The sequence below is a fragment of the Pieris brassicae genome, chromosome 10 (assembly GCF_905147105.1).
Source record: "Pieris brassicae chromosome 10, ilPieBrab1.1, whole genome shotgun sequence".
NCBI lineage: Eukaryota > Metazoa > Arthropoda > Insecta > Lepidoptera > Pieridae > Pieris > Pieris brassicae.
The window spans coordinates 15,909,946-15,936,524 of NC_059674.1; the positions used below are offsets into that span (position 1 = coordinate 15,909,946).

At 31.7% G+C, this 26,579-nt stretch overlaps 1 protein-coding gene across 2 annotated transcripts in view; it reads right to left on the reverse strand.

Annotated features, from left to right (window-relative positions):
* Positions 1-26,579, reverse strand: part of LOC123715425 (phospholipid phosphatase 2-like) — a 72,238-nt gene that overhangs the window by 38,326 nt on the left and 7,333 nt on the right. Inside the window, exon 1 of one of the 2 annotated variants that reach the window (XM_045670421.1) lies at positions 21,677-21,908. The exons of the other annotated variant lie outside the window; for it this stretch is intronic. The gene's annotated coding sequence lies outside the window, so the exon portion shown is untranslated. Of the gene's footprint in view, positions 1-21,676; positions 21,909-26,579 lie in introns of those variants that run through there. 2 annotated transcript variants of the gene reach the window in all.

The following is a 26,579-nucleotide window of genomic DNA, read 5'->3' on the forward strand; positions in this document are numbered from 1 at the left end:
AGCCGTATGTGTAAAAGATGATGATCACCTTTAAACATTTATACCAAATCAAAAATAGCCGTTCAAAGGGCATTTAAAAAAAATCTGTTGGCTAAAACAATATTTGGTAATTTTTTTTGGAAAGTTCACAAAAGAGAGTACATGTAAAGGACATGAATTACAATCTAGTCTATACAATAATTATGTCTAATAAGAATTATTATGTTGACTTAATTTTCTCCAATACTAGTATATTAACAGTCTTAGCGTTCTATAATGTAGTAGATAATGATTTGAAATTATTGGAGGTTTTATATAAATAGTAGTAAACATACGAATTATAGAGTGTTGGTCTAGTGGCTTCGGTCGGCTAGGTCGTAGATTCGATAGCTGGCTGTAGACCAATAAACTTTCTGCCTTTGCACACCATTTAACATTCACTCAAACGTTGAAGGAAAACAACGTGAGGAAACCGGCTCGCCTTAGCTCCAAAAAGTCGACGGCGTGTGTCAGGCACAGGAGGCTGATCACCTACTTGCCCATTAGATTGAGAAATGACAAAAATGTGAGGCTTAGACCTACAGATTTATTTTAAACAATTTATAGAATGTAATTTACCAAGAAACATTCCAAAATCAATACCCTTTTAAAATTACTTAGCTGTGTAGTCTATTAATAAACAAACGAATAAAAATATATGAGATACTAAGTTAATAATTTGTTGTGAGATAATAAAAAGTTATAGACATTTTATGATAATTCAATTACTATATATATTTCCTTTCGGCGCCAGTTATAGTACTTTCACTTTTACTATTTTAGATTGAATTTATATTAGTTTTATCTTTATTATTTTAAACTGTCAGTGCGATAACTGAGGTTTTAGGAGGTTAAGATAACTTTAAAATTTAATCCACACAGTGATAAATTAATGTAATTATTGTTATATTAATATCTTTGATATTTTTAATAAAGCAAAGGTCTTAAAAAATGATATACAAAATAATTTATTAATTAAATTTTTTGTACCACAAAGAACGGTTCGGTGGCCGTCGATACACAATCTTATACAAGAATAATAAGTCCTGAGTACCTCGTTACAATATCTTCTTACCAGGAAGAAAGGCACACAATATTATCAGCCGCAAAGATTTGGAGAAATTCTATTATTTCGGGAACAAAGAGAGGTTAGACTGATGCTATTACCTTGTCTCACGATAGTTCTCAAAAACACATTAAACATTCACTATAAAATTCTAACTAGTGGACGTAACTATTATCAATTATAATTAGCAAAAAGTATATATCAAAATAAAATTGTGTCTAACGTAACCCGAGTAAAACTCAACAATGACTCAACTAATAAATGTGACGATCGGCCGAGAAAAAATATAATAAATACCCTCATCAAACATGATTAAATTGAAATTATGTATTTCGAACATTTTTTGTAAATTGAAAAATGTAAATTTTATAAAAGCGGTTGGCTACCTAAATAAATATAAGTAAATAATAAATTTAAAAAAAATCAAAGATTATATAGAAGGTAAATATAATCATAGTTACTAACAAGTCCACGATTTCAAAGTGAGAGAAATAAGACTGGCCTGACTGATATTCTGAGCCGAGCTGAAAGCGTCTGAAAATTTCAGTATTCAAAAATTCTTATTAATAGACAATTTTCGCGCCTACCCTCAAAGAATGCTGTGGTCATGGCCAAACAAGGTTTGACATGAGGACTTGCTCACAAACAATCCCCTTAAACTTTATAATGTTTAGCATATATTATCATAGCTTTTGTGACCCTCTGAGACATGTCCCCGTCCGTATAAGCTGATTCCGGGCACCTTCCAGGAATATAACTAGACAAGTTTCGATACTGTTACTGTATGTCTTAAAATACATATAGTCCTAATATCAGTACAGGAAGTCCATTGAAGTGATTAATGATAGGAGATGAGGTGTTAATCGCCTTTACAACTTAATTAATGGCTAATATATGTGAGAAATTATCCTGAATCGCAATATCTAAATTAATATTAGGACCGTTGTATACTGTGGTTTTACGTTGTTGTTTGGCAGTTTCACTATCAGGAAATTCACTTGAGATTACAGAAGTCTGATTATATTACCCTTTAAAATAAATAATCTTTTAACTTTTGATTTTTTTGAATTACAATTTTTTGTTGAAACTGTTTACAGTGCACGAGTGAGCGTGTGTGTGAATGTGAGTGAAAGAGTATATGTGCATGAGTGTGTATTAGCGAGTGAGTGAGTAATGTGTAACTACATGTTACGGCTGCGTAAAATGTGTTCATAAGTCAGTTTTTTTTGATTGTGGACGGTGAGCGGGTATATATTAAATAGTGCAAAAATAATGCGTTCGTAAATCTTCACCAATGTTATTTATTTCTTTCTAATTGAGTTGAAAATATATCCATTTCAATTCGTATTGTATTATTGTATACTGAAAGAATAGAAATAAATAAATAATATAATATATAAATCTGGTATTTCATACATTGTGAAGGTTTCCTTAACCGCTATACATTAGAAACCATGTAATCTATTGAACAGGTTTTACCGTAACTAATGCATCGCCTGCAATTCTGTTTGTGCATTCATTAAACATTTAGATAAGTTATTGCCAGCGGTCAAATATATTTTAATGAAAATTATAACTTTAGTAATATTACTATTATATACTTTTATATATGTTAATGTTTAAAAAGATGCTGCCAGGTAAAGGTACACTGCCATAGGGACCAAACTTGTGAAATTCGTTTTAATTTTCTATTATCAAATTTTAATTATTATTATTACTTTGCAAATAAACAGTGGCGCTACAACTTTTTAGATCTGGGGTTCGGATTTGTGTATCTGTTTCGTGATTATTTGATTTCTTCTAATAAGCAAGTAGTTGATCAACCTTCTAAGCCTGACACACGCCATCGGCTTTGTTAAGTTTAAAGCATGCTGGTTTACTCACCATGTCTCTCACCTTACAAGCGAGTGTTAAATACGCACATAGATTACGACTTGAAGGTATGTTGGTGCACACCTGTGACCTTTGACTACAACTGCTTATTGTGATACTAATAAGTTATTGAGATTATCTATGTTACATAATTAGTAAAAATTCAAACATATTTATACTTACAAAAGCATTACTAACACATTTAATATGATTAAATTGTATTGAATGCAAACTTACGCGAGCTAGTTATGTATATAAGTTTATCACGCCTGACAAACGCATCTTTTTTAATAGTGGCCGAGACTTTTAAAGAATTCTTTTACCAATATAGCTAGATGATCAGCCTTCTGTGCCTGACGCACACCTTCGACTTTTTGGGTGTAAGGCAAGCCGGTATCCTCACGATGTTTTCCTTCACCGTTCGAGCGAATTTTAAATGCTCACATAGAAAGAAAGTCCATTGGTGCACAGCCGGGGATTGAACCTAAAACCTCAGGGACGAGAGTTGCATGCTGGAGTCACCAGACCAAAACTGCTCTTAAAAACAACGAAATACGCTGATAATTTATCATGTGTATATTCCTTATACACATTGTAATATTAGTGTAAATACTTCGACCTTTTAAAACAGCATATAATGGAATGTATTGGTGGTAAATCTTGTTAATATTAAACAAAAATATTACAAGCCCTATATTTTTCATGAAAAACAATTCTCATTTTGCCGTGTATCAAGGATCGGGATGCCATGTCCGTTAATCACTAAGACAGAGTTTAAGAAACTATTCAATAAATCCAAGCACGCAGACTGTGAGAATGTGCATTTAATGTAGATTTATCACCAAGATTTTCAGTGAGATTAAAATAATTTATTATTATAACACTGCAAGACTATGGAGACCTCCTGATAATAAAGAGCTGGTCCTGCGTGTTTCGCTATCTTTTGCATCGTCTGTTAGATTTATTAGAGCAAGTTTTTGATTACGTTATGTATATTATTACAAATTCTAAGTATTTCCGAACCAAGTTCAAGAAATGAACGTACCAATTTTTAAAATTCCGGCAATGCACCCGCTGATATCAGAAGTATTGTTATCACTATATAAGTATATGTATACCATGGGCGGTGTTATCACTTAACATCAGGTGAGCCTCCTGCCCGTTTGCCCACTGTTCTATAAAAAAGGTAGCATTTTGTACGGCTTACCAGCCAGTGTGACATGTGTATTTCAATTTATATTTATTAATTGTCTAGAGGATCTGTATAGTAAATGTGTATGTATAAGTAAGTTGAAACTAAATATATAAGAGGGAGGGTGGATTTGCCCTAACACACAAGTAGTGAATATATAGAAATTACGCGCTGTCTGTACTAAGAGACCTAAGGTAATAGACGGAGCCCTATGGGTAGGATCAGAGGTGGTGGGAGTTTTTCAAAGCAGGCACGATAATTAAGGGCTTGAAGGAGTCTTCGCTACTTTGAGAGGAAGCGCATAAATGAATGCCAATGATTTGTTTGCAGGAAAAGGCCTTGAAAATAGGGATTTAGCTTTTATTGATTAAAAGTTAAAATCGATTTACCTACTGGAAATAAAATTTAAGTATTTAAATGTCAACTTAATCTGGATATGATTAGTTTAATTACTAATTCATTTATTAATAAAAAGTAAAGTATAGAAAAATGAATTTTCTGTCCCAGTATATTTACGCTGTAATGAAAAGTGACAAACAATTATTATTTTAAAACGACGCAATGATACTGAATTATATTCTACGAGTGAAATTTTCACTTTTTTGTAAATTGTTACGCCAGTTCACAGATTGTATATCTCTATAATATAGGTTGATCTAACATTGAAACCGTCAATTCAAACTAAAAATTAAAAAAATTAAGGGTGACCATGATCATGACTGTTCCTTGACAGTTAAGAAAGTCAATTAACCTTCCACAAACAACTATGGTTGACCCTAAGTAGACGGCGCCCAGTTCAAATAATAATTTAGTATTTCCTGTCATAAGTGATGTTATAAATTCTTCAATTGAGGAATTTAAACCAGAATACGATATTTCTTGAGAAAGTATTTGTACAGAAGAAAACTGCCCTTTTGTGTTATGCGTTTATTTTCTTAATTAACGTTTTCCTTATAAAGAATTGAGAGCAGTGTTGGCCTAGTGGCTTCACCGTGTGACTCTCATCCCTGAGGTCGATCCCCGGCTGTGCACCAATGGACTTTATTTCTATATACGCATTTAACATTCGCTCGAACGGCGAAGGAGAACATCGTGAGGAAACCGGCTTGCCTTACACCCAAAAATCCGAGGGCGTGCGTCAGGCACAGAAAACTGATCACCTACTTACCTATTAGATTAACAAATCATCAGGTAACATACAGAAATCTAAGACCTAAAAAAGTTGTAGCGTTATTTTTTTTAAAATAAATTATTGATCTCATAGCAATTACAATCAAATCTGTCAACATTGCATTATTGGTTGAGGGTAGGTAATAAAAGATGTGAACGTTGATTGCCGTGTTATTGACGTTCTGGGTTATAAACTGAAATAATGTTAAATTAAGAATTATTAAAAATGCATGTGGAAATTCTGTAAGGGATAAGTTTTCTCTTTCTACTAGGGTTTAATTTTGAATTCTTGAAGTCGTTTTAAAACTTTTTTTTAGCTTCGGAAAACGTTTCAAAAAAGTATAAAGTTACCACATAAAAAGGCTATGTCCTCTCATCTTTATTTATTTAAGTTATCCTTTAGTATCATTTAATTGTATTCATTTTATCCAATAGTCTACAACTATTATAATATCGGTAATAATATAACTATTTAAAATTATGTAAAATAATTATAAGTTTATAATAATACATAGCTTCAATCCGGTTGAAAAGTGTTTTCTTGAAATGTGTAAAAGTTATGTTAATAAAAGACAACACTAGTTGTAGACTACTTATATCTTGTTATTACTATTTATTATACTATTTATTTTTATTTTAAATAATAACCCATATTTTTTCTATGGAACAGAAGGCAAAGGCTCATCTGATGTTAAGTGATACCGTCGTCCATGGACAGTCAATGCCAGAGAGCTCGCGCGTGCGTTGCCGGCCTAAATACGCGGTTCAGTAATACTTCAGTAGCAGCTGGTTCCACATATGGACACTTTCTACGAACCTATTAATTGTAGCTCTTTATAAACTATGGTTTTATGTATATTGTAGATGGTGTAAGAGGACTGTTATTTTACATACAATATTTACACATATTTTCAAACGCTTTGTATTTGTCTGTATAGAGTCTGTAGATTAGTCTAGTTTGTTTGACTGCCTACTATGTAATAATGAATACCTTCTTATTGTAGCTAATCCTACTAAATGTGCAGAGGAAACCATGTGGGCCTTTTTCTTTTAATATTTATCCAATGATAACGGTCAGTAAATCCAATGTGAATGAACGAGGTAGTGGCCGATTGATTGACAGTTACATAATGTATATATTCATCGACACTTTTTATACAATTTCATTTAGACTGGTTTTAAACGTTTCCGACTACAAGTAATTAGTATTTTTATATTTCTATTTATCCATTTTTAATTATTATTACTATGTAAGTTTATAATATAGTATATCTGAGTATTGGAAATAAATGAAGCGTTTTCTTGTTAATTTGAACAGAAATATAACTTTTATATAGTAGCAGTACAAGAACATTTTAAGAGATTGAGAACTGAAAAAATTATTCGCCAGATTGGCTGTTTTCGTATTATTAATTCTAACCTAAAAAAATCTAACCTAATCAGAGATAATATTTAAAATATTTTATTACAGAAATATTTTAAATAAAATAAAAATACTGCTAACATAAATTAATATAGTTTAATTTTTATATTATAATGAATACAACTTAAAATAGTTGTCTAAAATATATGTTTTCTACAGTACATTTGCACATACAGATACCGGCAAACTTATTGAGCGTTAAACAAGGGAGTGGGGGAAAGTTTGAGCATCATACACAGTGCAGGACACAAACGTCAACTGATTTACTAATCACGCGATCGACACGTTACTCCCCCGCCGTCGCGCACCACCTCCCGCCGCAAGTGATACCTACAAATCGCTTCTGCGCAGGCAAGGTTGTTCAAGATGTTTGCCGGTATCTGTATCTATACCCATATTTCGATATGTATTAAAGAAATGAAGGCTCAGTCGTTTCTACTATAATATTATATCACCTATCACTAATCACTTCGCAGTTCATTGATCATTGAGACACAGTAACGAATGTTATCAAAAACGTTCCGTTTCCGTCATGCATCTTTTATCGAAAGTTATTTCCCAATGCTATTAGTTAGATTATCAATAAAACACTTCTTCAAGATATGAATAGAAATGGTTATTAATAATAAGATACCTTATCGTGTCCCGTTAAGCACTGGATAAGTTTAGTTAAATCTTTTAGAGAATTTAATACGGGTTAGTATCGATGTCCGCAAAAACTCGAATAAGACGCTTTAGTAAATTTATGATAATCCGAATAAAATAATATAACTGGAATGTAAATTAAATAAATAAACAAGAATGAAAAACACTTACGTATTTGCTATACTATTCTGAGGAACATATTTATATAAAACTCAAGACAAACGTCTTGCTAAAACCCGAAAATGGCTGGACTGCGTCTAATTATTATCTTGAAGTTTTTGTGGAAGTTGGAAAACATAAATAATAATTAAAGAAAAATACTAAAAACGGCAATGTAGGTAATACAAAGTTCACCGGGTTCAGTTCATCTAATTGATAAATAATTAAAAAAAAAACCATTTTGGTAGGTTACATAGCACATTAATCCACCATAAGTGGCTTTTAAGGCACTTTCTACGGTGACCATCTCATGGGCGAACCGCCAGATAGAGGTGTTTCAAAACCAATAAGAGACCTTCAAAGAAATGTACCATACCCAAGAAGGCTGGTAACAAAACCTCCCCCGGCGTTGCAGGTGTCCATGGGCGGCTAAAGTAATTTATTTAATGTGACCCGCCGGTTTGGCTGTCGCTTAAAAAAACTTGGGTTAAATATAAATAAATATTTGATAGAAAACGGCACGAAATAAGTAGTTCCGACATTTCGTAATATTTATAATTAGAATTTAGATTGTAGTTCTATGAATATTCATTTCAAAGGTTAGAGGCATTAATTGAGAAAATGTCAAGTGATTTGGGACAGTTGAGTTGATTGTAAATAAATTCCTTTATTAACGATTTATTCAGAGATTTTGATGACTATTTTATATTATTGTATACGCTACAAAATAATCATATAACATAGATAAACCATTCAATAATGACAAAGATTTGGTTTTTGGGATTGTTAGCTGAGTTTAAGAGTCCAGTTCTGCCAAAAATATTGTATGGCACCAGTAGTTTTCATAAGGCCTGTGTTGACATTTATTTATGTTCATGAAAATGTTACTATATGTAATATATATGGATTATAAGTTGTATACTTGATGTTAAGTAAATAAGTAGGTAATTTGGATGTGACGCATTCATGTGTAGGAAGAAAATCGCTTCTTAGGTAAGACTCAGGTGGGTGGTTAATGCATATATAATATATAATTTTATATGAACCTCTATTGTTTATAAATTGGGCAAATAATTTATTTATCCAAACAATATGTTAATACATATACAATATGTTTTGATGTAAAAGCGTTGTTTTTACTATAAATCTAGCACTTATATAAAATTATTTTTTAATTTCACTCGTTGCATGTATTTCGTCTTTGTTTATATAACTTAAAAAATATTATTATGTGCTAAGTGTGAATAAATAAATAAAAAAAAATACGCGAACTTAAACTTTAAAACGTAAATAAGCAAATCTGGATATAGCATGGTGTGAATAGTTTGTATTCGGTCTCATTTGCTGGCTCACTTTTCATAGTATTAAATAAATATTCTTATTTTATTCAACATATAGTCTGAATCGTACAAAAAATCGTATATACGAATATAACGTTATCTAAATTATATATTGTCACGGGAATCAAGCTTAAAGCTTATTTATGTTCTTGAATATAATATAAGCATTATATATTTCCTTCATGCATTGCTAATAAATAATTTTTCTACATAACCCTTAGAATTATGATGATTTATTATAATTTCATTACAGAGCAGTAAAGATTATTTCATTATCAATTTTACGTTCCATTAGACACGACCAACATAATTATATACTAACGTGAATATTGCGAATAATTGTACATTTGTATATAAAGCTACCATGATTATTCAACTGTCTTATATGACCTATATAGTTTTATATAAATACATATTTATTGGTATGATTATGTAGCTATTAATATTATTGTAATAAAATAACGAAACACTTCGTTACATTTATAGAAAAATAATAAACATAATACATAAACGGGCGGCCATATCGCTAATAGCGATGTTTTTCAGGCAATCCGAGTAAGGTTTTTCCTTATTTATATTAAAAAAACTAGGATGGGTACAGTCCAAGAAGTGAAAAATAAAATCCTATAATAAAAAATTATAGAATCACCAATCTTAGTCGAAAATAATATAAAAATATTGTTTTTAAGTAATAAAAGCTAATGTCACTAATTCACGAATTGCGATTTAATACAAAAGAATACGATTCAAACTTGCTTTATTTACTTAATTTTTTCCAATAAGGCTAGTTTTGATTTACAGTACTTTATTAGTTCCAAGAGCTTAACAACCAAGTTTTCACAAAGTACAGCACACTTTAATATGAAGCTTTAATTTTAATTAAGTTTACGTAAGGCGTTTTGAAGCTCAGAATCGTCGACAAAGCAATATAGTTTGTATTCAATAAGAGTTTCACTTACATAATAATAATTTCTTGCGAACTGTTGAAAGTCGGACATAAATATAATATTTGTTACTTATTTATTGTAACCTTTTAAAGATGAAACGATAGTAATCATAACAATCGAATTGTAATTGCATTTACAATTGTATAAAACAAATTTAGTTCCTGTGTAACGCTGGCAACATAAATCTTGAATTAGTGACTGTGGTTTTAGGTTTTAGGTTTTAGTTAAGCAAACGGCTGTGGCTATTTGATCAATGCCATACATGTTTAGGTAAACTAGGACGTGATTCATAAAATAATGAACTTTTATAATAATAGAAAACAGCGAAAATAAAAATAGTTGTAATGTAGTTTTCTTCCGGTCTCCGCAACTCGGTTGTCACGCCCCGATTATATAGAATAGTACGGATGCGTAGGCCTTATTTCATTGGTGTTTTTCGGTTAAATATGGAAAGCCTTTTAAACGATTAATGAAATGGAAAATATATGTCTACTTAAGGCGAAATTTTCAAGTGTAAAACGCAACATTTATGATTACACTATATATTAAATTTTAGTTAGAATTATTATAAAGTATATAGTATTAAGATGTATAAAATTATACGCAGTAAAGTTCATCACTTACTAAATAATATTTATTAGTTATATTTATATTACCTGGCGAGTTTCTTAATCCAAGCTCAGAGTTATAAAATAATTTCTACTTCTAATAAAGAGTAGACTAAAATAATGTATATGTTCTCTCTTAACGAGTAGTTTTATTCGTATGAAGCCACACGATCGTATTACCAGCAATTTAATTGTTAGAACAATGGGCTTCGTATACACCCGGTTAAGCCTTCGTCCGGTCTAAGCTTTTATGTCTTTTATACGACGGCATCAATTTACTTTACATTTAAAAGTATAGTAATATATGTACTGATTAGCTTGACTGCACCCTGACCTCATTAATTATTTAATTTTCAATTATCGTAAATCGTCTTTATTACTTGTATATCAGGGCCCAAATTATTGTATAATATAAAAATCGTTAAATATTTTTCGTATCGTACAAACAATAATAGACAATATCACTACTGCAATAATTTCTTTTATATTGACTTTTTTAATAATTATGAAATGACAAAAACGCGTGTTTAATTTTCCATTTAATAGAATAAAGTTGAATGAGACTGTGCAAGCCGAAACCCGAGTCTCACAGGAGACGCCCTTGCGCTAGTCACGGGAAAAATGCCTATTCCGGCCGAGCTACGCTTGCCAAAACAGCCCGAGCTGAGCTGTAATGGCCCTTAAGGTCAACAGCGAGAGTCCATTCTCGAGAGGAGAGAGAGAGATGAGATACTCAGGTGAGAGTCGCACGCCGTAGCCAATCAGCCAACATTGCTCTTATTATTATTGTAAACACCGATATAAATAAAAATACCAAACAAAAATATAGTTTTAAATAAATTGAAACACACACAGTATTTCGATAAACATCTTTGGATTCGGTTGAAAAATCACACCTGTGTCATCTTAAAAACCTCTATGACTAAGCAGAGATACTTCTGCACCTCGTATACTAATTATCTCTATCACAATTCAATACAAATTAAATAAATGAATTAATTTTAATTCGTCGATAATTTATTACAAATGAAGGCGATAATGTAACATTGTGTTTAAACATTAACACGGCAATAACTAAGACATAACAATTAGAAATGTTGCCTGTAAAGGAATGTAAATAAGTCTGCAGACTTAGTATAAACAGAAGTGAACCCGCCAGGAAGTTAAATACTAATAGATATTTAGCTGTTAATAGTATACATTGAAGTAATTGCTCAAAAAACAATTCGAAATATTACTTTACATTCGCCACCTACTTGATGTTAATAATAATAAAATTTTATTCATGACAGAAATATGGTTGTGACAAAACTGGTCCAACGCTCTACACTGTAGGTCTAGATTACAATTATTTCACAAATCAAAGATTACAAAACTAGATTACAGTTATTCCGTGGTGCATGTTTATAACAATTATTTCAATTTCGTATCCAACGAAGAGCGGTTCGAATCGTCGATGACCAATCCCTCTCCGAGCTGCTCGATCCTTTGGCGTTGCGTAGAGATGTGGGGTCACTCTGCATCTTCTACCGCATTTACCATGGAGAGTGTTCAGAGGAGTTGTTCGGATTAATACCTGCAGCTGAGTTTCATCATCGGACGTCGAGGCAGAATACAAAATTCCACCCGTATCACCTCGACGTCCGCCGTTCCACGACTGAGCGTTTTTCAAGGCAATTTTTGCCGCGCACCACCGCTATGTGGAACCAGCTGCCCACTGAAGTATTTCCGAACCAATTCGACTTAGGGTCCTTCAAGAAAAGAGCGTACAAATTCTTAAAAGGCCGGCAACGCACTCGTGAGCCCTCTGGCATTGAGAATGTCCATGGGTGGCGGTATCACTTAACATCAGGTGAGCCTCCTGCCCGTTTGCCCCCTATTTTATTAAAAAAAAAAAAAGTCTTAGTGCTACATTTATGATAACTTGCCGAGCCTCCTGGGTGAAAATTAGTGCTGTAGTTAGTATTATTTTGTATCTTAAATGTCTCTTCTCGAGTGTAACACTTAAAGAATAAAATAGATTCGAAAACTATACTGTTCTGAAGATTCGCTTACTGACAAAATTGTCATCAAAAAGGTAAGTTGAAGACGCAAAGACAAGAGGAGTTACCAAACACAAATATACCGTATTTTGAAGTATCATGCGTAAAATAGACATAATACAACGACCGTTAGTAAAAAATTGAGATTTTTATTACGTTACCGTCTTCTATTTTGGAATAAAATATTGTTTCTTTTACGACCAAAGTGATTCATACAAAGTTACTAACAGACCCACGTCCCATCGAATCTTGATCATAAATCAATGATCTGTGGTAATTAAACGAACACATTGAACACTTGAACAGTCTGAATGGTGATCTATACTAAAATCGTTATTCGTTAGTCGTTTTAAACGATGCAGAATAAATACTAGCTATACTTTAATTACACTGTATAAAGTGCCATAGACATGCGCACAAAATACCATTATGACATAAATGAAACCAGGAATAACTATCTCGTAAACTGTTAGTCAATTTTGGCTGAAAAGTAAAATACCTCTATTTAGAGCAACTTTCTGCAGCAAATTTTATAATTGGCTGTAATTACCAGTTCATATTCAAATTAAAAATCATTTATTCATATAGATAACACAATGTACGAAATGTATATGAAATGCTTCTAATTGTACATTTACTGCCAGTTCTCAAAGGCCGTAGAACGGAAGAGAACTGGCAATAAACTCTCCGCCACACTTTTTAATCGCCAATACTCCTTTATCCATAACATTGATGGCGCCATCTTGGTATCGTAATCTATTCGAGTTCAAAATCGATATTGAAGTCACGGTGCAAGCCTGCAGGTCAAGCCTTGCATGTCAGAATTGTGGGGTATGTCATACAATTACCATAACAAAATAATAAAAATATTATACAGGAAATCAATCAAATTGGCCACACACTACATATAATATATGACTCGTGTCTATATTCACATATTTGTATGCTCTTAAGAAAAAGAGAACAAAGGAAGAGAGTTATATATCCTTTCTCGTATACTACACACTCTTCTAGTAATAGTTCATATTAAAATCGAACTGCATTCATTCTCATAAATTCAACCACATTAAAACGACCAACGGAAACCGTTTTAATCTTAAATATTCTTTGAATGTGTTATAAAGATTAAAGGAATAAATAGAGATCTTTTTGATCATTCCCGGTTTTTTGTTTCGTAGAAATTTAGCCCTTTCTTGATCAAACTTTTTGATAAACTGAATTTGTTTCCGGCATGTGTTCATTTGTTTCAAGCTTTTGATGTTATGAACTTGATTGTTATCTGTCGCTAAAATTAGTAGTTTCTTTTCTTTTTTCAATACTTTTCCTTTTGAAGTCTGACAAATAATAATACATTTCAGTTATGTCACAAAATTTATTTCGAAAATAGTTCTTATGCTTTGTGTTGCTAGGCAACCAGCTCGTAATTATTTATACTAGCCAGTAAGGGATATACACATCCGTAATGTCAGTTTCAATTGACATTTTTTTCTTTTCGATTGACACTTTGCCAATTTACACAGATTGCTATTAGTTATTCATTATGTTTTTGAAAGATTGAGGCTTTGAAGCATCACATATATAAATGTTCAATGTGAATTGATTTATATGTAAATTACTGCCCCATAATTAACTTGATTTATTTTAAGCGACTTCTGACAACTGAATTATTTGTATTCCATTTTCACTAGATTAGATTTTACATAATGTTACATCTCGCTAAACGGTCGATGATAGGGTCCATCAAGAATAAAGAAAAGCGATTGATGTAAAGCAGACATTTCAAGTACTTCACACATGAAACCAGTGATAATTGGGTCAAATTGGCTGCTGAAGAGCACTCCGTGGGAATGATTTTAACTGTTGGGTGTATTCACACTAACTGCTAATCTCCCGAAAACGTTTAAGAATGTTGTGACTAATGCTCGCAATTATATGTTAAATTGTCTTGTTAATACTTGATATTATAACTGTAATTAATGTTATAATTTAGAAAATACTTATGTGAAATCGGTAGAATTTAATTCAAATTATTAATATCGATGACCTAGCCTTTTGAGTTGTCACAAGACTCAAAGCTTATACTAATTACTGAATATAAGGTTCAAATGCTTACGGATACTGGGGTTTAATTTTTTAACCGGTAGGTCGTTAAGATTCACCTTAACTTTACTAATCTATCGAAAAAGTTTAAAAACGTTGCGGCGTGTTGAGTTAAATTGTCTTTATATACACAATATTTAATATTATAACTGCTCAGTAATTCATGTGCAAAATTGGAAGAAGCGCATTAATAAAGTCGAAGAGTCACTTTGAATGGTTACAAGGAACTGAATAAAGTTCAAATGCTTCAAATAATGGGGATAAATGTAGATATTAATTTAAAAAAATACGTTAATTTTGGATGTCTCCCCTCACTAGGGAATCTTAGTACTTTTACAGTTTTGTGAGTAGGTTACCCTTCTTTAAGTCTACCGTTAAAACAACAATTATTATAAACTAATCGTGACTATGCATGAAAGTTTATTTTTTGACCGATTTCAAACGAAAGTATATCATCGAGCCTATGTGTTATATGGCTACCGTTGTAAACCTTTTGTCAACCCTAACTACAAATGTATTAGACACCACATTAATACAATAATGAAGGAACGCTGGGTCAGTGGGTGAGCTGCGAGTTTAGAAGCAAGGTGTTACCGGATTTAGGGCTGACAGCGATAAATAAATAAAATATTTTACGAATTCGGGTACGTCTAATCTAGATCAAACGAATTCACATAAACTATATAGAGTACTGAGCCTTTTGATTTGTTGCTTTATGCATAGTGGAAATTAGGCTCGAAGCTTTGCTACTGCGTATAAATATTAGGTGTAAATGCTTATTAGGGTGTATTAAATTGAAAGACAAAATAAGATATTCAATGTGCCTTATGGGTACTTCAAAAGGCGACATCGTTCGTCGTCACGTCATATGCTCATAAAGGACTAAAGCTCAGTAAAAAGGGCAAATATGATTCGCTGTATTTCATTAGTCAACAAGTTACATGTCTTTTTTTATTGTCCATCCGAGTGAACTGATAAAAGTTCTACTATTAGTGCCTACCCTTTCATGTTTCGCTTGTTTTTCCTAATTAATTTCTTAAATTTACTTTCTTCATTCTTGTTGATTTAGGGTCACCTGTTACGATTGTGATTCTTGTAAATAAAACATAAAATAAATATTAGGTAACACGTAAAACAAAAATAGAGCAACTGATACAAAGAAGATCTAAGAAAATAAAGTATTCGTCGAACAATAATAAAACGAGATATTTTTCGAATGAAGATGATTTGAAGTTTATATATCCAATTCAAAGTAACATTTATTATTGTAACGAGACTGTTGACATTAAATTCTCGTTAATCCTTAAGGCAATATTTATTTTCTGGCTTTCTCTAACGTCATTATGTGGGAACATCACAATATCGTAAATAGAATTGCAATTTATTGATTTATAAAAATCTAAATATAATTTATCCAACCTTGATTTTGTTTTAGGGCTCTTGGAACGTGGCTTTCGAGGCGCCAATTAAATATTTAAGTTGGCCCCTGTTAGATCGCCGGTATCGCCAGAGCTGTTGATTCCTCGCTCTACGAATAAGTATCGCAATACAGTGAGGAAAAGCTGCCAGCGTTAAAGGTACACTGCCACAGGGACCAAACTTTTTAAATTTGTTTTATTATTATTATTATAACTTAAGAGTATTGCGAATACTGTATATTTATGTGTTGGAAATAAATATTTATTCAGATAGGTCTATAAAAAAGGAATGATTGACGAACATAATTAACAGTGACATTTGGTGACAGCCCTGTTAAATAAACAATTAACTGGTCATTGTTAAGAGAAACAGTTGTCTGCCGTTAGTCTCCTGGCTATTAGCATGTTAGTAACGTTAACGAATATGTGTACTTCACCGAGTGTCCGTCCTCACCCGAAATTCGAAACGGGATACGAATTACCCCACTCATTAAGTACTACCAGACCTGATGTTCGTCAATTTAAAAAAAATATCTAGTATAAAGTGTATGAATAGTATTTTTTTTTGTCTATGGCTACCACTAATTAACAATTTCTGAAATTCTCTTTTACGAACATGGTTTAAGCCATTTGAAATGTCTAGTTATAATTTAATCATTTTGTGTTCTGTTCCGTTAAAGCAAATTGGTTTTAATTGTTAAAATTTTTGTTTTGCTCAATGTATACCTGTCCAAGTTAGGGTCCACTGAAAATCAGTGTTGCCAGTGATAGCAACTTAATATGGTTCATTTTTATAACTAAGCGTTTCTTAAGGCAGTTTTAACCGCGCACTATGTGGGACCAGCGGCTCCCTGAAGTATTTCCAAACCAATTCGACCTTCATTAGGGTAGAGCGTACCAATTCTTAAAATATAGGCAACGTACTCGCACGAGCCTTCTGGCAATGTCAGTGTCCATGGGCAGCGGTATCACTTAACATCAGGTGAGCCTCCTGCCCGTTTGCCTCCTACTATGTAAAAAGAAAAATATGTGTTCTATAATTAAATATATTTGTTTTTTTCTAAAATACAGAGTGCATACCACCATATCATTGGTTTGATAAAAAAATACATTCATATTTAGATTCTTAAACTACCTATACTTATGAAAAATTATAGCCAAAACTCCAAGTGAATTTGATCTTGTTATTTAAGCCATATTTAGTGCTAAACTTTTGACTAAAATCCAAGAAAAAAAAGTGTACGTTTACTACACACGTAAGAAGTGAAACTTCTTTATGACCTTATTTTTCGAAAAATTATCTACTATATGCAACTATACAGAAATTGTATAAACAAAAGGCTTTTATTATCATAGACATGAATACAATAATTATTTCATTTTACCTCGTTACTACTAAGATTAATACAGAATTTCATTAATTGTAATAGAATTAGTACTATCATTGCTACCGTTATTATATATTTTTTGTTATTAATGGCTTCGAATCAACCATGATAGTGACAAGAAAAATATGGCGCGTAACGGAAAAATGTGAGGCGTCCCGGGATAATGTGACGGTAATTTTATTTATAATAGTAATAGTAATTTAATCTATTCAAGTTTGATGCTGTAACAACAATTTTACTATTATTTTGTGATAAAACTATAAATTCGTAACTTCCGTGCCCACGTGCTATCATCGATCGTAAATCTTGATACATAAATAAAATCGCTAAGGCAATGTATAAACGATAATCAAAGATTATATCATGTGTTTTATTATTATACAGATACGGCTTTACCCATTGCGAGGCTCCGGGCAGAAGGTCTTTACGAGGCCCTTTGTCCTTCGTGAAATATATGTGATGCAAAAGTGGGTCTGGTTGTTTGGTTTAGGTATCTGTCATGTTTGAGGAGAAATGCTTAAGTTATACAAATAAATGAAATTCGAGTTTTAAAATATTTTACATTGACAGTTTACAAAATTAACAAATACAAAATGATTTGATGAATACGTTTTAACATTGGTGTTTGATCTTAAATTAAAGCACAATAATCTAATGAATAAGCTTCTCTATTGATATATTAGCAAGGGCTGAAAGCCGATCTTGTGTGATCGAATTCCTCAGATACGTTTTATTAATTTTAAGCCTCGAAAAACTCTTTTCACAGACGCAACTGTAACAGGTGTGGTAGCAACAATTCTCAGGACTATTACGATAGTTGGGTAAACTTCAGTAAATTTTGTAAATGTATTTTAGCACCCAGATAATGTAGTCGATTCATACACACACACACGAATGAACATATTCAGTTCTTCGTACAATTCATGTCCATCAATATCGCATGATTCTCCTACTGTCATAGATATTTGCAAGTCAATGCATTGCTTCAAAAGTTCGCTACCACTAATTTCCTTTATTTTTTTTATATTATAAATAAAAGCATATATACTCTCATGATGTTTAAGAGCCTCAAACCTAGGATGCTACCTTGCGCATTGTCAATAATGACATAAATATATTCCCCTTCATAATCAAAATGCCTTTTTTTACGGCATCTTCTGACTTCTTTAAACTGTCTGACAATATCATTTTCCTCGGCTATTTCTCTCGATGTTACAAGAGATGACTGAAAACAATTTATTCGATATTTATCGAGCCAATGCGTCTAAGTGTTGTATAGCCACATCTAAGTGCATGGTTTTGCTTTGCCACATTTTACTTATAACATTTATCTTTGTTGATGAAGTTTATTTATATCTCAATCTAATAAAGTTTATATCTCAATCTAATAAAGTTTATATCTCAAGTAAATAAAGTGTATATCTCAATCTAATAAAGTTTATATCTCAAGTTAATAAAATTTATATCTCAAGTTAATAAAATTTATATCTCAAGTTAATAAAGTTTGTACCTCAATTTTTTTTTTAATTTTCTTGGATTGTTGTGCGAGGCCCCGGGCGATTGCTCTGTTCGCCACCGCCTAAGGCCGCCGCTGTTATTGTATATATGTTATTAAATATTACATATAATATATATATATCGCTTAAATGAAAGCTACTTAGTATTGTATTTTGTGAACATAGCTTTTACACATTAAGAAAACACTTTTTAACCGGATTGAAGCTAAGTATTATTATTATAAACTTATAATTATTTACATAATGTTAAATTTAAATTTTTCCGACGTTTCGCGTGCGTGGTTATAATAATACATAGTTTCAATCCGGTTAAAAAGTGTTTTCTTAATGAAAGTTACTTTTAAAACTTGGTAATTTAATATTTATTATTAAAAATAATAGGGTAGACAATTTTTAATATTCAAAGTTTAGAATTTTAGAATCAAATGAAAATATTATGGACATGAAATTTTCAGTCGATGCAACAATGATGCACTTATTGAAATAAGTAGCATTATAACAAATCTCATTTACATCCTCTTTTTCGTATATATTTTCGCATTGGTTTTATGTACGTTATAACACAATATTTAGACCCGAATGTATCACAAAAGAACATCTAAATGAAAATCAAAACCATTCTTAAATACACATTCAATTTTTCATAAATATTAGTCCACCCGTTTAGGAGGAGAACACACATATAAAGATATGTACGACGACGTTACCGTCTCCAAACTGCTTAAAACTTATACACACATCCATAAAAGTCGACAACTTAGTTATTTATAGTTGAACTATTTTAATCGCAATAAAATGGTGTGTAATGGCTATATTCACACTTTCTGATGATGCATACAGAGCATAACGATTGCCAGTTATAGATAATGTTGTTGCAAGAAAAAAAACCCGTCTGTTTCGAGATCATTTGTTTTTTTTTCTAATAGACACGTAGGTGAGCAGCCTTCTAAGCCTGACATACGCCAACGTCCTTTTGATAAGGCAGTAAACTTTCTATCGAGCGAAGGAGTATTAAATGCACATGTACAAAGTCCATTGGAGCACAGCTGAGGATCGAAACTACGACCTCAGGGATGACAGTCGCACGCTGAAGCCACTAGGCTAAGACTGCTGTGTTATTGCCAGAAGGGATCCAAGGATTCAGGCTAGATTAAACATAATATCATATACAATATTATAACCGTCTCTAAAAATGTAACTGATATTGTTCGAAAAATTCGAAACATACGTAAACTTGCATACAAAATCTTATATGTCGATGTGGATACAAAATGTTTAAGAAAACGAAAGTTATTTAAAAAAATTATTTTGAATTCCAACAATTTTAATTATCCAGATCCACAGGAATACATTAACTTATTAAGCAACTTACCTACTATTAATAGAAGACCAAACAATAATTTAGAGCATTATTGTTTGTTTATACAATTCAAAGTGAATAAGGTTGGAAGTGCTAAAACGTAGTGACATAACACGGAACGTAGGGTTATCAAAATACGTCTGCGATAAAGTTCAAGGCACTGCCGATTGTTAGGGTTAACAAAAAAACGATTTAATTATAAAATAATTAAAATATGATAAAATTAAAATACGACTAATATGTATATGTTTATGAGGACGTAAGTGAATTTTTCTTGAGGGTCTCAAAACGGAGCACTAACTTCTGGCTGTACGTTGTGACAGTTTGAATCAACATTTTCAATAATTTATATACACATTAAAATATACTTTGACTAGTCATAAATTTCTAGAATTCAAACTTCGAAAGTCTAAATTCAAACGCGTCATTAATGATTAGAATTCTATTTTTTTTTAAATTAATAATTAACCCGCGAATCTGTATTATTGACATCATAATTTCGCATCATAGGAACTTTAGATAGTCTGTATGTAAATAAACTGATCCAAATATATTTATTATATAAGGGTTATAAAAAAATGTTTTTTTTAATATTTGAGTGCATTTTAAGATTTTATTTTTAAAAGGAATTTATCTAAATACTCGGGTATTATATGAATTAAAAGCTACCTTGTAAAGAACATTAGTAACATTCGCAATAATCGCAAAACTACTGTCACTACTGAATTTTTTTATGTAAAAAAACTGTAAAAAACTATTTAAACTCGATATAATACCACTGAGTTCACACTAAGTAGTGCTGATATATTTGTTCGGAGGCGTAATTAGTATGCAATGTCTCTTACTCTTATTTATCAACCCTATCTGCACATTATTATGAAATAAATTAAACAGGCGGACAGATTTCTGATAGCAATGTTATTCCGTATTAGTTATCACCGTCGTATGTTTAATAATTAATGTTGTAATAAGTAATTAGCGCCACCAAAGATATCTTTAAATTAAGGGATTGTGATTTAAATCTAGATACGTTAATACTAAGATTAATCTATAAAAATCGGATTTTATGTTTGCCAACAATAAATTAAAATACTGATAATATAATCAAAATATTGACGGATGTTAAATATTGTTTTATGTTAAGATAATGTTTTTACTGATTTCAGCGATTTTTTCAAACTTCGGTAATTAAAAAATATTGGTATTAGATCTTTTTAGAAAACCTATCTAAGTATTCCTTTAATATTTTTATTTTAAATAAATTTTGAATACTAAATTTCATTTTTTTATATTTTTTAACTTTGGTAGTTTTCATTTTTAATTTTTTGGATACTATAGTATAAAAATATAATATAACAATAACATTAATTTATTATTTTAAAATTTTCTGTAGAAATGTAATAAAACTTACAAAAAAGCCTAATCCTTAGTCCTTATTTCTTCACGCGACGAGCGGCATTTTTACGCAAAACACAAAAAATCACAACAAAAAACTAAACTATATTTCGATCGAGTTTAAAATATTCGGATCGGTTTAAAAAAACTTATTCACTTAAATAACGCGGGAATTTTTTACTTTATTTCTAAACACGCGGAGTCGGCGATCAGATACGCGAACCGGCAACGCGACCTCTGCTCTCAGCGTCAAATTCTGACTGCATTGGCTCGAACGAATTCGCCGCTACTCGCCACAAAGTTCCTCAAAATTGATGTTAAGTGCATTACACACTGAAATAAACAAACAGCATTAGAAATTGTTATTTTTCATCGAGAATAAAATAACAATTTTCAATAGTTGTGCTAAAATGTTTTTTAATAGACTTTTGAGGAGAAAGCGGTGAAATGAACATTGAATCAATGCATTAATGCGATTGCATTCTTGTAATCAATATAGGTATTTGATTTTTTTAATTACTCTTTCGCACTACAATTTAATACATTTCCTGACCTAATAATATACACCATTATCTTGCATATATTATTATGTAATATATTAAGATTACTAAATATTGTTGTATCATATTGTAATATTTTATTAAATTTGGTCCAATTCGGTTCTGTAAAAACTACACTTGTATTTAAAGAATTTGAATCTGTCATATTGTGAAGTGGTTTTAAACACTTACTACAACATCAGTAAGTTCTCACCCACGACTTTTGTTTATGGAGAGCATCAGGTTTTAATCTGTCATCGTCATTGTGGTAAACGTAACGGTTCAATGGGCGCATGTTGAGTAAGGTTCATTCGTATTATTCTAATAGGATATTCATTCACAGCTTGAAAATAAAATTGCCGAGACTATTACATAAAACTGATTCTTTTTTTGTTGTCTCTGGTAATTGCGTGGGAATAGTCCATCCAGCCAGTTTATAACATTGTTTTTGTTATCTGAACCAGCCCCGTATCTATTTTGAACGGTAAGAGATTATTAAATAAGCAACTTTTTTGATAGACACGTTACAAGCATTTGTGATTGTAAAATATACTTTTTTATAACCATTTTTTTAATAAAATTAATGACCACGTTATTTCTAATGTCATTCCTTGTTTTACAATTGTCACGTATCACAACGTGGTTTAAACCACAGCACAAATTAAAGAGGAAGGTAAAAGCTACAATACTCACGTAGAACAATGACAGTTATGCATGGGGCCCATATCGTTATCGTCAAAAAATCTAGTTTCAAGAGCTGTCAAATCATTTTTTCTGTATGAGGTCTGACATACACTTTATATATGTATTAGAAGATCGACCTTCGACATAATTAACTTTATTAACACGTATTTTTTTTAATAATAATTGTAATGAAGTAAAATAATTTAATGTATGTACAAAATAATTCAAAATTAAGGTAGACAGATTTTTTTACAATTAACTAAAAATAGCTATTCAACAACAGGTGGCGCTTATCGTAAGACTAGTCCATTTACTACTAGGTGGCGCCTTTTGACCTATATATTAAAATATATTACAGTAAATTAATTACCATTGCAGGAAACGTCTAATTGTACATAAATAATATTAATCATTATTAGTTTGCTATATTGGTTAATTGTGACTGTTTTAAGGTTATCTTCGAGCTACTGCCGGTAAGTAGACAATGTTATTATGGACGTTAATATACATTGAAATTTCTAGTATAAAGAAATCTAGTCTGTGCAATTTAAAATTTCGCTTTTTTAATTTCTTTGTTAGGCGTTATTACTGCATTGACGGCCTGACCCAATCGCTATCTGCTTTTGTAATGAAATAGTCAAAGGGCGCGAGTGAAGGTCATTTCTATACAGTTTAATACAGTTAAAACAGTCTCAACGTTTTAAACAGTCTTGCTTGGACAGAGGGTCCAAGGGTTTGTAAATTGGACTATCGCATTAAGCTGTGCCTACTACCCTGTGACCGTTATTACTTCTAACGTGAGGCCGGCAACGCACTAGCGACTTGACTTGACTTGACTGTCTATGGGCGGTGGTATAACTTAACATCCTGTTACATTAAAAAAACGTTCGAGAGACAATACAGACGTTATAATTAGCGCTGAGTTTCGACTCTGAAGATCCTTAGCATCACATATCAGACACTTATTTATGACATGCGCCAATAAGTAAGTTTATTTTTATATAATAAGTGAAATTATTTAAAAGGTGAAGCAAATGTAAATTTACAAACAATCATCTTTTCCGTCGAAGCTCATAAGTGTACATGGTTACCTATATGAATAAAGTAATTTATTTTGGTTTGGTATTTGAGTTTGGTATTTATTATGATTGCACTAACACTAACACGTACATGTAATCTATATGTATTACATCACATGTATATTCAGTTGCTTATTTTAATACGTTAATATTTACTGCTAATTTGTATTTGTGTACTCAGAAATAGCACTGTTGATCAAAGCAACCAACTGCAACTCAATTTTATTAGATAAGTTGTTGTTTACACCCGATTATATTTTTTGGTTCGATAATCTCTTCTAACATTATCCAGAGTAAGTCTTATATTTTTACTAATTAAACAATATCTTTCACCATTAATTAGCTTGTTACAATCATACTTCAAAGGGCTCGTAGCTTGGCCAGAGAATTACGTGGCAAAAAAAAATGTAGCCGCACGATGTTATTTTGGTTCTTTGCTATATATATACTCATTTACCGGGAACTATGCATAATTTAATCTATATCGACTCATAAATATATATAATGCATCCATTTGTCACAACCCGAACGAGTTGAGGAAGTTGCGTCACAGAGTGAACTTTTTAAGCGAATTATGAACGAAGCGAAACATGAACATGAGTTATATTATATAGAGAATTATCTCCAAAATCACTATTGTGAAAAAGCAGCAGCAGTGTTCCTCCCGTGGCTTGGGCGTGCAACTCCCAGCCCTGAGATCGTAGGTTCGATCCCTGGCTGTACACCAATGGACTTTCTTTCTATGTGCACTTTTGACATTCGCTCGAACGGTGAATGAAACCGGCTGGCCTTCGACCCAAAAGGTCCATGGCGTGCGTCAGGCACAGAAGGCTGATCACCTACTTGCCTATTAGATTAACAAATGATCATGCAACAGATACAGAAATCTGAGTTCCAGACCTAAAAAGGTTGTAGCGCGTTGATTGATTGATTGACATTGTAAAAATCAAAGGACATTAAAGGATTATGGTGTATTGTTAGGTGTATTATTAAGATTAACAGGGTTCACACGTCTAGATTGTGACATGAAGAAGTCTTATGGAAAATGTTATATTTTTCAAAAATTATCTATGTAGAAACTGTATTTTTTGTTCATTCTTAACCAAATGGTTAGAAAATACAGCACTAACATAAAATTCTTTATTGAAGCCGTTACTCATTTGGACGGACTTTTTATGTTAACCGTGTTATACCTGGCTTTTCACAACTTAGTCTTCAAAAACAACCTTACTGGGAAGAGATAGGGTCGAAACTTGCTTACACAGTTATATCCACAGGTTTAACATTATCTACAGTGGTGCGTACACGTGTCGTTTATACAGATTGAAAGTGCAATTGTAGTGTTATTGGATTTTCAGCTTTTCACATATGAAAATAGGGAGGAAGATCTCACTTCTGTATTGGATGCCTTTTTGGCGCCAACTTATAGGGTTTATTTATTTAAAGCGAGTTATTATGATCATAAATGCAAGACTCATGCAATAATACTTTAAGATTTTGTGAATTCTATTTTTTTGTATTAAATTATTGTTATTTTTATGCTCACAATGATCACACATGTTTAAATTAGGTCAGTAAAAATAATGAATATCCCGCAATATCGCAGTACACAACTCACAAGGGGACTCTTTGTATCAAAGTAGTCGCATGGGTTTTGCGAACTTACTAACATTTGCGAATTTATATATGTAATAGGAATTTATTAACACTGCAAGGTTGCTTTAGCGCCTTGGCGAAAAGTCTTTATGGAGTTGCTTAAAAGGTCTACCGAGTCATTTTCCGTCACAGTTATATTAACTGCACCATTAAACTGTGCTTATAAGCACAATTATGATAGTAGCAGCAAGCAGTTAATAACACAATTATGATAACTTAACACAATTCGCCCTTACCACTTTAAAGTAATATTGAAACAATCTTCCAAATAATACTCATATGAAGAGTATATAAGAATGAGAATGCCATTAAATAATTTGAAATCGTTCTTTTATCGGCCTATCTTACTCCAAATAAGACACCACTGAATTCTGTAGACTATGGTAAGGCTTCATAGGAAATAACTTGAATGAGTGTACTGAGAATTCCTTTGTTACTAAGAATATCAGCTCTTTGGAATGTGTTGCGAAATCTCGACTATTTAGATTCTGGTTGTGACTTAAAAAGAATTTCCTTAAGCATCTAGTAGGTTTAAGATTTCTTAAGTTCGAAATTATGTGTTGGTAAAAATATTATACATAGTTTGCAATGGTATTTTTTTATTCATTGTATATTATTTACTCACAATGACTCGAATTTACATACAATTTGTGTTTATATACAAATATTATTTGGTATATCTGGTTTCCGTTTAGTTCAAAATACGATCCCGTTGCAAATTTTATAATTACTATTCCTTTAATTATAATCAATTAAAAAACAATATTGTTAATTTTATTCCATATAGAAACTAAATTATACACAATGTTCAAATACACACAATTCACAATAAAAAGCCCTTTCGTGACTGTTATGGTAACTCTTCGATTTTATGTATTTTTTTAATGAAATAGGTGAAGTGTTGGTCGGTCAAGTGAAGGAATTGTTGCAGTTTCTTACAATTTCCGTGTATACCATAACG